We start from the raw sequence: 17,150 nt of genomic DNA on the forward strand, positions 1-17,150 counted from the left end.
TCATATTAAGTGATATAATGTGACTAAAATGATCATGCTGATGTACTATCCAGTACTGTCTAGTTGATAAGGAGCTGTATATCTTCTCCAGGTAAATAATTTTCATCCCCGGGGTTATGACAGATGGTACTTTTCATAATATTCTTTTTTTCTTAATGCACTTCATTGTTGTTTTTGCTTAAAAATTTATGTTTGTCAAATTAACTTAATGTTAGTAACTCCTTAAGATAGCTTGTGGGCCTCAGTTTTGTGGAAGTAGCAATAATATGGTAAACTAGATCAAACCAGAAAGATATATCAGTGTTGATTTTTCCCCCCCTGAGTCTGAATGATGCCTTTTTCACATATCTTGTGGTTATTCATTATTAGCCTGACCCTTGGGTTAAGACTTCTATAATTTCATTTCACTTTGAATATTTCAACTTTAATATCTAGAAAGCCTTCATGAGAGGTTCATTACGTAACTGCTCTTGGGTCTAAGTGCTCATTTCCATCACTGAAGTCCTGAAAGCTTATAAAAGTGGTGGCATGTCACAGCTGGTTTTTCCAGCCCACAATAATATTACGCCTTTCTGAAAATAAGGAATCTTTGTGTACTGACTATTATACATTGCTAGATATTGTTAGATACTGTTATTAAAATGCATAGTTTGACTTTGAGGTAACAATAAACACATGAAAAAGAAAACAATGATTATTAGCTATGACTGCTTGCAGCCTAACAAAAAATTGTCCCCTATAATTACTTGTTTCAGAAAATGTCTGTTGACCAAACTTTTTCATTTTGATGGGAGTAGCAAAAAAATAAAAATAAAAAAATAAAAAAATATCCAAAATATATATGACTAAGCCTAATCTTTGTAAAATTATCTGAGGATCACAGCATTACACTTCATTGAGTAGTTTTTCCTTTGTATAAGAGATTATAATTATCTTATCCAAAAAAAAGTACTATAAATCCTAGTTTTCATTACTGTCCATTATGATATTACCCTTTTCTATAATCAATACTGTATAACAATGCATATATGCACATATTGAGCTCTGCAGAATATTTAAATTCATGCTGGAGTGACTATCAAGTAAATAATATTTGTCATCTCCTTTTATGAGCCTGTCCTATAAAGAGATAGCATGAGAGTAGCTTTCCTTGCCCCATTTACTAGATGAGTATGATAGCTGGAGTCCAGTCATTTTTGGTGGTAGAATTAAATGAGATTCTCATCTCTGAACATTGAGTGTTTCTCATGTGTATTAACATATCTGCTTTGTCTGAAGAGAGAAATCATTCTCTAATTTATTTTTTTTTTCACTGACTTGTGCAGGGGCAGGATGACCATGATTATGTATAATAGATGACAGCCTTACTTGTAAATGTTTCAAAAGCCCTGTGTGGTGATAGAGTGATACAGTAAGCAGGTAAAAGCCACTTTAAAACAGACAGTAATTTTCCCTTCCCCTCTCTCCCCCCCTTTCGTCCACTATGAGCACCAAGCTCTGGTGCCTGATCTCTACTAGAATAATTTTGAAATAATTTTTCATTTCATAAAAAATTCCATAAACTTTTACGAGCCAGCACCCTTTAAAAAAAAAAAAAAAATTATACAAAACCTTTCATTTAGATAAATTGAAAAGCAGAACTGACTAGGGATTAGCTTTTCTACAAGGCTTTCAACATATAAATGAAACAAAGCTTCAACAAAAAGACCCTTTCCAAAAATTGATTTTTCACCCTTACCCCCTCTATTACTATTGTAGTGCTGAATTAGGTCCTGATCAAACAGGTTCAGAAGGTTTTCCTTCATACAGTGCCCTGAAGGAATAAGAAAATCATTTCAATGGTGAGAACAACTCCCTTCATGCTTAACTTTTGCCAGATCTGTTGAAATCCACTTGACCAAGGTTTAAAGCCGTGAAAAAAAATGTTTGCAGTAGTGGAACAAGATAACACATGACAAGAAATTCATATAATCGAGCTTAACTCAGCAAACAGAATTTTTGCACAAAGTATTAGAGCCAAAAAAACTATACTTAACAGAAAACCATGTTAATTTATTAATAATGTCTGCCAGAATTTAGCACATGCTTAAATGTCTCTATTATATAGCATTACCTTTTTCCCCTTTTGTATTGATGATCAAGAAATAAAAAAGTACTTCTGAAATATATGCAGTGTAATTAGTATGTTTAATAATGCAAAACATACCCCTCTTTTGTACACAGTTAACAGAAATACATGAGGTTTTCCAAGATGTCAAACTAAGCTGGGAAAGAGGATAGGCAAGATGAAACTGCAACTCTTAAAATGAAGTAAATAAACAATCTTCCCCCCCCCCCCCCCCCCCCCCCCCCCGAATACTCAAATAGTCTAAATAAGAGGCTGCAGAAAATGCCAGGTGTGTTTTCCCTTCACATAAGCTTTTTCTCCTCTCCATTTATTTTCTGGCATTTGCTCTTTGGCTGCTTTTTAATTTTTGAAACATAAACTTAAAATCAAGTTGATGGCATATCTCTATGGCAGAACCTCCCTATCTTGCTGCAACACTGAGCAAGTCTGTTAAGAAAATGAAAGAAAATTCCTTGCCTTTCTGAAGGCATAACCTCCCTGTGAAAATATACCATCATTAACATTAACCAATTTTTGCCCCACTGACATCTTTTCTTCCCCTCCCCCCCCAACTGGGTTTTCTTAATTGTTGTTTTTGTCTCATTCTCCTCTTCTCTTTGGTTTGTCTCTGTTTCTTTCATGCTTTCTACTCAGAAGAGATTAGTTTTGCCTTTTCACCATGCACCCAAGCTCACTTTATGTCTGAGCATGCTATTGCCTGCTTACTACTTCCACAAACCTGTACAGCTTTGTTTGATGGTGCAGTCTTCTGTGATCTTGCTTTACATCTTGTCTTCCTTTTGTCAACTGCTTTGTAGTTAGCAATACAGAAATAACATCGAGGGCTGTAATAGGTAATGAAGTGTTAATTGCCTGTAATGTGTGGTAACATGTAGCTTTATTTAGTGAAGGACTGGATGTCCCTAAATAGCTGGGTTTCTTATGCATTTAGGGAGGGTTAAGCTTAAGTAAAGAGCTGAATCCTATTTGATCAACACCTGTTCACCTCTTTAAGCTGTTAAATAGTGCCACCGTTTTACCAAGTAGGTCCTGTAGCTTTTACATAATCTAACTGGTACCACCAACTGTAGGAGAATCTAAAGGAAGAAACTGTTATGTGTCAACACACAAACACTCATAGGAGAATGCTGGAAATACTGAATGATTATTGAGTTTGCATGTGACATAAATGAAGGTCCGGTGATAAAAGGAGTCTTTTTAGCTGGAAAGATTTTTGGGTCAGATTATTTATTTAAAAAACAAACAAACAAACAAACAAAAAACTCAATTGCTAGAGTTTAGCACATTCTGAAGCAATAGCACAAGAACGAAGGATGTAAAAGTAGTCACTGGGAAAGACAGTTTATTGGGAAGACTTGAGCTTTAAGGTTGAGGAGTAGCAGAAGACTGGTCCATAAAGGCCTGTGGAATTTTAACATGAGTTAATTTTCTATTCATTTGCTTTTATTACAATTTTTTTTAGGAATCAACATAAGAATTTTAAAAATGTAAGTAAAGGCAAAAAAATACATAAGGGAATGATAGTGTTGTCAGTTGATTGTGTTGTGCATTAGAAGGCAAAGAGTCTGATTTCAGAGCAAATTTGAAATGAAGAGAATAACAAAGAAGCAATCTCAAAATTATGGACTTTTTTTTTTTTTTTTTTTTTTTTTTAATTGAAGAAAGCTTTTATACCTCTTCTTTTGCAATCATACAGTGTGCACAAGTACAACAATCCCCTTAACATTAGTTTTCCCAGAGACAGCAGGTTAAGGTCTGCACCACAGCAAAGCATGCCTTACTCTGTACTGTATTCCCTCATCATCAAACAAAGTACCATAGGCTCAATTCAATGTCAAGTCTCAGTTTGGGGTTTCTAGTAGATTGTTTCTTCTATGCCTAAACTCTTCATCCAGGTTACTCAACATCTCACTCCTTCTAGGATTCCTAGGATCCAGTTTTAGGTTGGATCTTAGGAAGAACTTCTTTACCGAAAGAGTTGTTAGACATTGGAACAGGTTGCCCAGGGAAGTGGTGGAGTCACCATCCCTGGAAGTCTTTAAAAGACGTTTAGATGTAGAGCTTAGGGATATGGTTTAGTGGGGACTGTTAGTGTTAGGTCAGAGGTTGGACTCGATGATCTTGAGGTCTCTTCCAACCTAGAAATTCTGTGATTCTGTGATAAAGCTCTAGAAACAGAAAATGAGGCTATGCTTCCTTCTAGTTTCTCTATACCATACGAAGGATCCTTTAATTTCCTCTTCTGAGAAGAGAAATAAGCTACAGGACTTTTCTTTAAGCTACATAATAATAAGCTACAGAAGTCTGTAGATAAATGAGACCTAAATAGTCCTCATCATTCCTGGACTTGAATTTTTAATGCCTCTACCCGGTCTTACTCGCAGGAACAAATGCCACAAAAAGAACAAGAAAGAAAAAGCCAAAGCCTAAGTAAACAAAAACACCCCTCTTCCCTCCTTTTTTTTTTTTTTTTTTTTTTTTTTTTTTTTTTTTTTTCCTAGATGCTATTTTTAAGGAAATAAGCTTATTTCCTCTGTCAGATCAGATGTTGAACAGAGATCATCAGAAAATGTGAACTTCTTTTTTGGTATGGAGTTTATATGTGTCATTACCATCATGAAAGAAATTAGAAGAAAATTAAAGCTGCTGATTATACAGCATCTTTTCTGACTTTCCTGCAGTGGGGTAGTTCAAGCCTATCTCAGGAAAAAAAATAAAAAAATAGGACCCCAATCCTTCAGATGAAAGAAGAGGCAAAAGACCCTAATCTAGGACTGTAATCAGAAGGATGTTTGCCATAAAAAAGAAGGGAGGCCAAATTGTGCTGGGAGTGGAGGCAGAGCTTTGTACAGATCCCTCATCCTGTATGCTGGTAATCTAAGCTGCCAGTAGTTGCCATAGTAAACTATATTATGCAAACAGGAGTATCTATTCAGCACAGCAAAAAAAATGTCTAAGCTTTTTTTCATATAAATTGGAGAAGATTGGTCGCTGTGTGGGGAGAACCAGGGCATAATAGGGAAAACAATCTTTAGGTTATTGTTGGTAGCAAAGGTGAATAACACAGGGACTACGGGGAAAGAATTGGTTATTTAAAAAAAAAAAAAAAGCAAGACATATGGACTGATACTTTGTCATGCATTTTGAGACCTGTCAGTCTCATTAGTCACATGTTCCTTTGAACAGGCCAGATGAAAAAAGGAATTCCACATTTTGCTTTCAGTTATTCTTGAGCAAGTCCAAAGCCTTCTCAGCTGTGCAGTGGAATTACTGCAGGTTTACACCAGGCAGATGACAACAGAACTTCCTTCACTTGTTCATGAAGAGATATACAAGTACCTGTCACCTCTAGCTTTCTCTTGCAACCTCAGCAGCAGAGGAAAGTGCTGGTGCTGGATAATGGAGAAGGTTTCAGAGCAAACCTTTTTCATTACTAACTACCGGGAAAGCATTCTTCAATTATTCACTAAGACTAAAGGGACAGAACGATTGTAGAAGGCTATTTTTGTCCTGTTGGAGAAAAGAGCTTTTTTTTTTTTTTTTTTTTTTTTTTTTTTTTTTAAGGAATTTGCTTTTTTGCCTGTCACATTGGTCTGGACTTTTATGAGTGTAACTTTAACATATGAACTCTGGAATGGCTCTAATCCCCTTTTCCTCACTTATATACCCTTCCTCTGCCTCGTTCTTCTCCTCAGCTAGTAGTCATAAAACCCAGTTTCTTCTATGTACTGATTACACTGAGATGTAAACTATTTTTTCAAGTTGAAGTGAAGGGATTAAAAAACAACCTGGGTCATTTGTTTTAAAATTTCATTTTAATTAAGTTATTCTTATCTAAAATTCCATACAATCCAATTACCTGTGGAAACTTTAATGCATTCTCTAAATGTAAGGTTTCTCCTCCCCACTATTATTAAAAACAGTTATTAATTTAATAAGCCTTAGCACTTAATTAGCAAAAAAGTACCATAGCCTTGCTGACTCATCAGCTTCTGCATTAGTTTTATTACAACATTAAAAAAAAAAAAGTTTTAAGCATTTACCAAGTATCTCCAAATAGTGCTTGTCAGTGATACCCATTTGTGGGAGCAAACATACTGCTATTCTCGAAAACACTTGTAATGAATGTTTTCCTCATTAACAACAGGAACTGGTAAAACTTGGCACTTTTGATCTTCAGCATTTCACAGGAGGCTCTTCTTAGTCTTGCTTCCTAGGGAAATGAATCTCACACTTTCACTGTTTGTATTTAATAAGCTGGATGAAAAAGAGAGCATCTTGTTTGTATCCTACCTGATCAAGAAAGCCACACAGGCATCTCAAGCACTTTTAGACATCGAAGCATTTTCATGCAATGTGGATTGTCTATGCCTGAGCCACTGCTCCAGGGAAGGTGAGCCATTTGTAAACTCTTGTCTGTCTGGCACTTGCCTAAATCAGGGGATATTTTGGAGTGCACAAGAGCTTCCTTCCAAAAGTGGATGGCAGTGTGTAAGCCATCACATCGTAACTTTGGAAAGGGTCAGGACATGCACATGGGAGACTAAGATTGCAGGATGTTCTGCAAAACAAGCCTGTTCTTCCATACTGATAGAGATTTTTATGTCAAAGATAGTCTATAACAAGGCATAAATCTTAGGTAAAATCAGTCCTCGGTGGTTCCACTGTTCACATACTACTTGTTTTCTTCCTATTCTGCTTTAGCAAAATCGACAAGTGGTCACAATAGCTAATCCGTGTGAGCTTGTAGTCATATCCATATCTGTTTAGTAAATGAGAGAGCATTTACATGTCTTCTGCTGAGGGGTAAACCAGACCAAACTGACTGGGACAAGGTGAATGCACAACTAATAACGGTGCATATTTCATACCTATGCTTCCACTCAGGAAGTGTTTTTATAACCACAGTGTCACACTGAGGAATTTGGCTCACAAATCCCAACAAAGGCCTAAGATTAGAATTTCTTTGAAATCTGAATGTGAATATTCAAGATTCTTGTCTGACAGAATCCAAAAACACATTGCAGTGTTATAGTTTCAGGACTTGCTGAATCTTCATTTCTTTTCATGACCACTTTGGACCCCTGAGTTTACCGTCTTTGGTATTATGCCTTGTACCTTTTTTAGGGCTGATTATTAATTGAGGTTATTGTGTATCTGCATCCTTACAAGTTTTCGTGTTGGGAATTTAGAACCAGTTGCCTCAAGGAAATGTCTAAACCTCTAAAAACATCATATGTGTTTACTTTTGCAGAAGAAACAGAGCTTTTGAAAACCATGTGAATAGGATTTTAAAAGTCGGTAGGCAGCTCTACCTTACTCACATCTTGCCATACACAGAGGACAACATAAGAGATACTGAAGTTTTCAGACCTCTCTGGGTCACAACCTGGCTCTTTTAAACACTATACTGAGGTAGCAGGTCTTTTTTTTTTTTTTTTTTTTTTTTTTTTTTTTTTTTTTCAGTTTCTTCCAACAATCATTCTTTTTGTCTCACTTGAAAGCCTTCTCCTGTCATTTTACCTTAATAACCTTCAGTAAAGGTCTGCCAATCTCCTGCTATTTTTTTCATTCCCATTTGTTTTTCTGAATGGTTCTCCATTATACCTATACCATAAACACTCCACGAACAAAACTCCTACTTTAAATAGCTCTTAGCTTTGTTGAGCAGACCCATGCCCACTGCATTCAGATACCACTAGCCGTGTATAAAGCACAAGCCATTTGTCTCCAGAGAAGGGGAGAAGCCACTAAGTCTTGTGTCTTCCTGATGTCAGAAGTATCCAACAAAATCAGTGCCTGAAACCTCAGAACCTTGTCTGAGGCCTCATCGCCCCAAGTTTCTTCAAGAGTCATTTGGAAAGTGGGAGATGGTTTCACCCATTCCCTGCACCTGAAGCATCCTTTATTAGTTACCTCAGCATTTTAATGCAGGCCACGGAGTTCTTTTCACAGCAGCCCAACATTCCTTCTCTACTGCAGCATCTTTACCACAAGGCTTTATATTGATTCACTGTCATGGGTTTTCTTTTCTGAGCATCTCAGCCTCATTGTTACTTCTCAGACTCTCTGAGTATCGCTTTAGAAGCTCTAGGTTGTTTATTGATGTGTGCGTTGAGGTTTTCTTCCCTCCTGCCTAGTATCTGATCAAAGCAATCAATAAATAAGTGCTGTTATTATATTTCCAAACTCTTTGAGGATCTGTTACAAAGAAGGCATTGCCTGCTTAATTGATGGAAACAAAGCTAAAAAGAGCCACTTTGGTGGAACATATAGACACATGAGAACTGGAAAAAGAAAGAGACTTATCCCCCACTTTCTTGTGACCTTGAAGTATGACTTGAAAGCCTTTTATTCTGTTGCTCACTGGCAACATCTTGTTTCAGAGACCTTTGACTTATACTTATCTACAGCCACAGATACACCATTATACTCCATATTGGCAGGATAAGCAAAGTTGTGTGCTTTGTTTTTTTGTTTGTTTGTTTGTTTGTTTGTTTCTGCGTTGTTTTGCTTCAATACTCTTTCATTGGCCAGCAGAAGTTGGAGATCATCATCTAATACAGTGAAAAGAGCTGAGAAACTCGAAAAAATTACACAATTGAATAGCCACACCAGCTAAATTATTGCTTAGTACTGTAGGAATTAGAAGTTCAAAAGTACCTGATTTGCATTATTTATAATTCTAAGAGGAAGCTTATAATATTTTTTTTTTTTGTGTGTCATACTTGACTTCTTAGGCTTTCAGAAGACCTTGATCACTCTGAAAATAATCCTGCCAAAGCTTTTTCTTTATAAATCTATGGATTTTAGATCAACTCTGAAGTGTAATTAACTTGGGAAAAAGCCCACCCACCTGATTGACAGTTCTTAGCAAGTACAGAAAAAACTGGTTACACGTCTTCTGATTCCTTTATTGTATCTGTGGCACTACTCAGGGCCACAAATACAGCCTCAGTTCCCAGTCATTCTGCTTTGATTTTCCATCTTATTTTGGTAAGGGCTTTGCCTCTAAAAGTTTGCTATTGAGTCATTTTGTAGCTACATAACATGAGGTAAATCCACCTTAGTCTAACTTTAATGACCACCGTGTTTTTATGTCTGGTGTGAGTTAGTCTCAGTAGAATGAGCAGGCTGGGGGGATTTCATTACATCTTGGTGATATGCATTTCCTTAGTGTACCTTCTCTGAATTTTCTCAAAGATTGGGCTTACTGTGACAGCGATCTCACAAAAATGTTGAACTTTAAGCCTGTGACAGTTGAAATCTGTAGGGTAGTTCATGGGCAGAAGTGCTTCTGCAGGATCATGACCCCTGGGGAGTGTTGGGAGGGGTGCTTGATGAAGATTAATAGCAAGGAGCCCAAGAGGGCAAATTAATTTTCCTTGTGGCATATAGAAAGCAACTTTGTAGCTTATATTTTTTGGTATGAAATGCTCTTGAATAAAACAATTTGTCCTGTCAAAGCTCCAAATGGCTGTCAGAAAAGTAGCATTACATTTATTTTTAGCCTGTTTTCCTAAGGAAATATGGCTTCTTTGATCATTCTCTATGCATGAGTGTGTATGCAACAACATGTGTATAACTGTTTACATGTCTGATTTTGTCTGTCCCACTATAATGTTGAGCTGACCGTGCAACTCCAGACACATTTTTGATAGGAGGACACAGGTCTCAGGGAAATTACTTTCTATAGTGTGGAAATAGAATGGCATGTAAAGGCAAGAGACCCATTTAATTTCCTCTCATGAGAGAAAGAGGCTGTAGCATGAGCTCATTGCTTATTAAATATCTGAGAATGTACATTGCTCAAACTCATGGCATAAATCCACAAGGTAAGTTTCTTTCACTCTGATGCTGACAAATTTAGTGGATATCTTCACAACTGTTCCTCTTTGACTCTTCCAAGATCTCTATGATCTTCTGGAGCCTTTTTTTACACTGTTTTAACAGGTCACAATTCTCCACAAGTAACAATTTGCATCTAAGAGTTGGAAGGTGCCCTGAACAGATCATAAGCAAATAACTTCTCTCTGTACGTGTTTCCCCTTGACACTTTACTGTGTTTAGAATCCTGTCTCTTTGAAAAGACAGAAACTTATCCTGGAGGCAGAGCAATCTAGTTCTGCTTGATTTAGGTTCTCTGTATGCTCATAAAAAATGATAATGGTCTGAGGACATGGTCTATATGGTCAAATGATCCTTTTCGCTTTGCTTTTATCCCTTTCCCATCTGGGAGAATGGTTTATAATTTATACCTTTTGACATACCTGTTTGCTCTACAACTGAAAAGATTTACCTTTGAAATATATGAATTTGGGATGGGAATGGATCTTCCTTTTGCATTGAAGCAGTTTTCTCTCTGTAACTGATAGTACAAACTGATACAGTTAAAATTAAAACAAGCCTCCAGCAAGTTCTGCTAGGATATAAACTTATCAAAAATATGTACTCTGAAAGGCACCAGAGCTCACAGCTTAAAGGCCTTTGTTAGATTCTCAGTGATATTTAAGTGTTTTGAGATCTGTGTGCTGTTCTTCACTACATCTTTCTAGTGGAAACCCCTCAGGAGTGGTCTTTACAGGACTAAACTTACCAGCCTCTGAAAAAGGTAGTGAACCTTCCCAGCAGCAAAGGGGATACCTCAAGCCTCCTAATGTAGCCAGCAGGAGCAGAATTTATGAAAAGAAACAGACTGAGACTTAAATATAAACTACTACATGTGAACTGAGAATATAAAAAAGAAGCAGTGACCCCTAAATGATTATGTGTTCTAACATACATTATTTTTCCTCAGAGGCTGAAAGGAAGAAAGTAAAAATAGTGACACTTCAAATGAGAAAATGAGATGTCAGTCTTCATATGAAAGCTAATATAAAATGGAATTTCTGTCTCACAAGAGATTGATATTTTGACACTTGGTCCTGAGTCAATGAAATAGCAAATTTTTTCATAGGAATAAAAATTTATATGAAGAACTGGAGTTTGGAAACGTCAAAATGGTTCACTTCATTTCATGCTGATGATAATATCCTCATTATTTGCTACTCTAGTCTACAGGAATAGTTGTTCCATGTCACTTATGCTCTCTTTCCTAAAGGTTTTCCTCTTGCTTATCTCAACTCTATGAGGAACTTACGCCTTTCCTTTGGCTAAACTAGCATGGGACCTGGAGTGCCCAGCTGACATTGATCAGTGACTCAGATATTAATATTCTCTTAAATCCCTGATCCTCAGGAGAAGAAATAATTCTTATAAAATATTTTTTTCCTAGGGTAAATGCTCAATCAGATATTAGGGAAGATAAGTGAAAAGCAGATTTTTTTTTTTTTTTTGAACTCATCTTATTTAACTTGTGCAAATAATCAAAACAAGACCATGCTGCCTTTTTGGTGTCTTCCAAACAGCAAAGGGCAATTCCATTCTCAAGGATCATGGGGGCATTTACTCCCTCCAGCTGGGCTTTAATGCCTTTTATCTTGGCATATGTCTTGATGACAAAGATTTTTCACCTGCAATGTGACCTGAGGAGTTGAAAACACAGCTCCTGCACACTTCTTTGAATTTGCAAGTTGTTTTTATTCATTTTGATTTCCAGTCCTCTGTAAACATTTTCTGTAAACAACTTCACCACTGAGCTTCTGTAGTAAAAAACAGCTAGACAATTAAATAAATCAAATAAAATATGTAAAACAGCAAGTTTACTTCAGATAGAAATGATTAGGAAAAAAAAATCAATTTAATTCCTCCTAGTTCAAACAGAGGAAATCACCTAATGTTGCTTATTTTATCAGCTGGTTTTTCAGAATTCAAACTTCTTCATGTCCTATACAAATGACCATCATGTTATCTAGTGCTAGTAATTATTATTTTTTATGTACCAGGGTCTTGTTTGAAAACAGTTTTTCTTCATCCCAAACTACAAAGAACTCTGATACTGGCAAGATGATCGCTTTATTCAACACTCAGAAGACAGTCTTTTGCCTGTCATATACTTGTGGGTTAAAATGTTAGTTTCATTTAAGAGAATGATGCAAGTTTATGAGTATGGCTGTTTTTAAAAGGAAGTTATTGTTTAAAATCAGTAATAAAGAAGATAGTTTATTCTCAGAAATAAAAAGTTTAGCTTCACTGCTTCTCAAGACTACTGTGTAAGCTGTATAACCGGTGACCTTAAACAAAATTTGCTTTGTGGTACTATTCTGTCAAACTTGTAAAAATAAGGATTTCCACACCTTGGGTAAATAGCAATATATGTTGTGGCTTTATACAACATCTCTTATTTTGTGTGTGATGTTAAGCAAGGAGCTCTGTATCAACATTAATAAGTACATTTCAGTATCAAATTCTTAATCGATATCCAGTGATAGTTTATTATTACTAAAATACACAGAAATACAATGACATGATCGTTTGGATTTTTCAAATTATTGAAAGCAAGTGTGAGCATCTGGCTTTAATTTTTCTCACCCACCAATTAATTTAATTAGAATTAGACTTGTCATGATCTTTTTACTGATTGTGTTTTAAAATATTTTGAAAGTAATTTTTTTCTTGTGGATCTCATCAAGCAATTGCAATGTAAGAGTCAGAACTTGCACACTGCTTATTAAAATATAGTGACAATATCTTTGGCTAACAGCTTGACCCAAGTCTTGGTTTATGTATTTGTCTAATAATAATAATAATAATAATAATAATAATAATAATAATAATAAAAGTTCCTGAAAGAAATGGCTTGTGAATAATGGCAAAATCCAAGGGCACTCTAAGTATTCCTCCACATTGGTAGTGCAATTGGGTGACTGGCTACAAGTGAAAAAGTAGCACAAAATTCAAAGAGAAACATAACCTGAATAACAGCAGGTATAAAAACAAGGCCAGATGTAACTAGACAGTCATCTTAGTAGGGTCGAAATCAGTTTCTTGAATCTCAAGCTTGTTAATGCAATGGTTGTTGTAACTGATTTATTAGCATTTATTTTAAATATAGAGTGCCTTGGGCTTTCATGGAAGTAAATATCATGACTTTGTTTTCAGCTGTTTTCTAATCTGTCCTCCTCTGTGTTTTCTGTAAGTCTGTGATTTTTCTTGTGTCCCTTTGGGGAAAGAAACATTTCAGATTTTGTCTTTCCAATTAACATGTCTTTATTTCACTCACCCAGACTTAGGTCATTTCTCTATATTATGTTATCTGATTGAGGTTATTGTTCAATTTCCAGGCTTCTCTCTTAAGGAAAATTCTTCCTATCTCTTTATGGTTGAAATTCTGGGGAAGGAAAAAAAAATTCTTAGAGAAACTAAAAATATATAATTCGCTTGAGGTCAATACATTGTTCCCATTTTTGTTTGTTTGTTTTGCTTTGTTTTTGTTTTCTGTAGAGATGGGCAAAATTTGGGGTTTTCTTTTCATATTAAAATCTCTGCAAACAAAGTTTTTAAGTGTCATATTCTTTACTGCGTTGCCTTCTTTCCTTCCCTAAAAAGAGGGAAAATGTTCTTCCTATATCTTGTGCTAAATGTTAATCAGCCTGTTATAGGCAATTGAACTGTTGCCAGATTTTTTAACAGCAGCCTCCGATAAGACTGCCTTGTGTTTTCCTGGGGGAGGAAAGAAACGTTAGCTACCATTTTTCTTTCCAGTAGAGGTAAAAAAAAATATTACTGAAAGCAGGTCAGGGTTTCCTGGAGTACATCCAGGTTCATGCAGTTGAGGAAAAGACTGAAAACTGTCAAACTGCGAAGCACTGATATTTCTTTAAACATCACTAGGTAAGTAGCTGTTGGTGCACACATTCAGCTGAACAGGACAAGTTTGTGTGGGACAAGTTTGTGTGGCAGATTCAAGGCTGATGTAAGTACACATTATATTTCTGTTGACAGTGAATTCCTTCTTGCCACATAAGAACAGTAGTTGTTATTTCCTACTTGGAGAATGAAGAATAATAGAAGAACATAGTAATTGAATTTCTTCATTCTGGTGGCAAAAATACCTGTTAGTCATACTTGTTTCTGTCTTAATTTAGTGAATATTAGAAGGGGAGGAGTAGGTATTACAAAGAGTAACTTTTCGAGCTATATTTGTGTCTCTTTGTAGGAATAACACAGTTATTAATGTTTGCCTTTTGTCTTCACAGGATTTTGGTCTTAGGCAAATGAGTTAATTCTTAAAACATACTTTTTATTGTTCTTTATAAAGGATTGGTTTATAAAACAGGAAGAGGGCTTGTAATCTGGGGACAATTGTTGATTTATCTGAGTTTTCAAACACTTTCATGCAAACTAAACCAGGAATTAAAATATTTATGAAAGACGGATTTTTTACTCTGATCATCCCTACACTAGCATGATTAATCCCAATGATAAAAGCTTAAAGAGGAGATTTTGATAGAACAAAGAGTTAGAGTTAAGTTAATGGTTCCTGATCTGTTAACACTCAGTTCTAATTTACATTTAGTAATTACATTAAAATTAAAAACAGCAATAAAAATACACAAGTATTCGTGACGTGCATCAGCTGTACTGCAGGAAAAATAATTCCACCAAAAATTGGTCCTAAAGTTGCCACAGTTCTGCATGCTTTAGTCTGACTTCCATTCCTGCGTGTTCCTTGGTGAACTGAGGCAGTGGGGCACTACAATGTGTCCGATGGACTTTCCCCTGTACTCGGTTTGCATCTAACTCTTGAGAACTCTTTAAAATGATGCCACCATCTGGTCAGAGCACTCGTTGCAGTCTAGAGGACATTTAGAACAAAACACCGGCTCTGTGCAATTCAGAACAACAATTTGCATGTTGTTGCGAGTTCGAGTGCCCTCGTTACCACCTGAAAAAAAGCATACAGCTCCTGGGTATATTTTGTGTGAGGAGGAAACTTTTCTTACAGAGAGGGTCAAGAGATTAGTCAGTTCTGAGTCACTAGTTCGTTGTTTTATTTTGTTGTTTTTGTTTGTTTGTGGTTTTTTTGTTTGTTTGTTTGTTTGTTTTGGTGTGGGGGGGTTGTTTGTTTTTAGCATACAGTTTGGTTTCTGACTAAAAAAAAAAAAAAAGCGTGAACATCTTTCTAATCAATGTCTAATCAAGTCTGAGATTTTGAAATTCCTTCTCGTTTGATGAAGAAACTTCAATGGCAAGTGGAGCTAATGCAAGTTCTGCTAATTTTGTTTGTATCTTCCTATATGGCAACAGTTAATGTTTCACATCTAATTTTAGCCAGCTTAGCTGCTTTAGCTGCCAATGCCCTTGTACTGTGTACTTCCCATGGCAAATAAGGATACACTTGTGCAGCCATTCTTTTCTAGATAGCTAGAGCACAAGGCAACTCTGTCACTTTTGTGAGGAAGGTTTACAGGTCACCGATTCAGCCCTGGATTTTGGTGATATAATACTTGGAATTTCACTGATGGCATCCATTCAGGCAAAGGCATTTTTTTTCTACAAGCTTTAATTAATTAATACTCCTTGCAATTAGTCTTTGTTAATCTTCTCTGTTAATGAATTAGCAATCATTATGAGGTACAAAAGCTGGATGAATTATTTCAAAAAATATGTGAATAGTAGGCCATGCTTTAGTATAAAACATTCTTATTTGTTTACACCATGGGCCAGTTTCTCAAAGTAGTAAGGTAGAGATGAGATTGCAAGAGATTCCCACAGGAACTCTGAATTATCTGCTTTCAAATCCCTGCTTAAAACTCTCTGTTTTTAACAGGGTCACAGTAGCTGATCTGCTGCTTTCTGACCAGTGTGTTTGGGACTAGCTGTATATGCCTGTTTTGGTCACTTGTATTTTGATTGTCAGCCCTTTGGCATAGGGAATGGCTTATGTTGTGTGACTTTACATCCTGTAGCATTACAGGCTTTGATCCAAGCCTGAGAACAAAGAAATTTTATGCCTTTGTCTAAGCTACAGGACAAAGGAGTGCTTCCCAGTGCTCCTGGGACTGGGTGAACAATACTTTGATGAATCCAAGCTCTGGGTTTTGTCAACATTTGCAGAATGAATCACCCATATGGGAAGAAAAAAAAAACAGTTAGTGTGCAGTGACATGTTCTGTTCTAGACGATGAGAGTCTCAGGTTGCTGAACCATGTTTAAAGGTGTATCTGCTTATAGTACCTTATGCAGAGGTCAGCATTGAATTATAATGATACAACTGGAATTCAGTATGATTAGGAATATATTCAACAAAACACAACTTTTCAAGAAAACATACATCATTCTTGATGGGAAAAATTAAAAATGACATTCATTTTTGCTTAATTATATTATTTGATTTCATAAGGATATTTTATATGAGAAAAATAATAATTTAAGTCTTATGGAAAATTATGTTCCTAGTAGTAATTCAGAGATGTATTACATGATATGGTGTTGAATATATAGCATTCTGAAGAGAGAGAACAAGAAAGTAATCATAATACATTTAAAAACCGCATTGACTGAATATGAAAGTGCAAGTCATCACTTTAAGCTACATGGATTTCATCCAAAGCCCAGTGGAGTGAATGGAAAGACTACCATTGACTTTACTGAGTTCTGGGTCAGGCAATGTGGCTCGAAATCCTAGCTCATTGATTTCAATTAAAAAATGTGTGTCTTCTCTACTCCACAGATTCTTCAACAGGGTTAAAGGAAAAAAAAATCAATCAACCAGAGGAAAAAATGTATATTTGTTTTGAATTTGTGCTCTTTGATTCCCCTTGAGTGTTTCTAGATCATTTTCTTTTTGTGACTGCATCAGACCTGATATTTTCATTCTCTATTATGTAGATGTAAACCAGAAGAATGTTAAGTAGTTCATAGAACATGCAGGTGGACAAGTACATCCTTTCCATGATCTATGCAATTTCATGCTATAGTTTAAAAAAGTAAAATAATAATAATAATAATAATAATAATAATAATAATAATAAACCACTTAGAGCATCTTCTAACTGAAAGAAAATGCATCCAACACATGCCTCTTGTATTAACAGGCTGAATCACCTTGTGCAGGCTATGAAATTGTTGTCTGAACCCC

This window comes from Aythya ferina, assembly GCF_964211825.1.
Source record: "Aythya ferina genome assembly, chromosome: 6".
In the NCBI taxonomy this organism is placed as follows: Eukaryota; Metazoa; Chordata; class Aves; order Anseriformes; family Anatidae; genus Aythya; species Aythya ferina.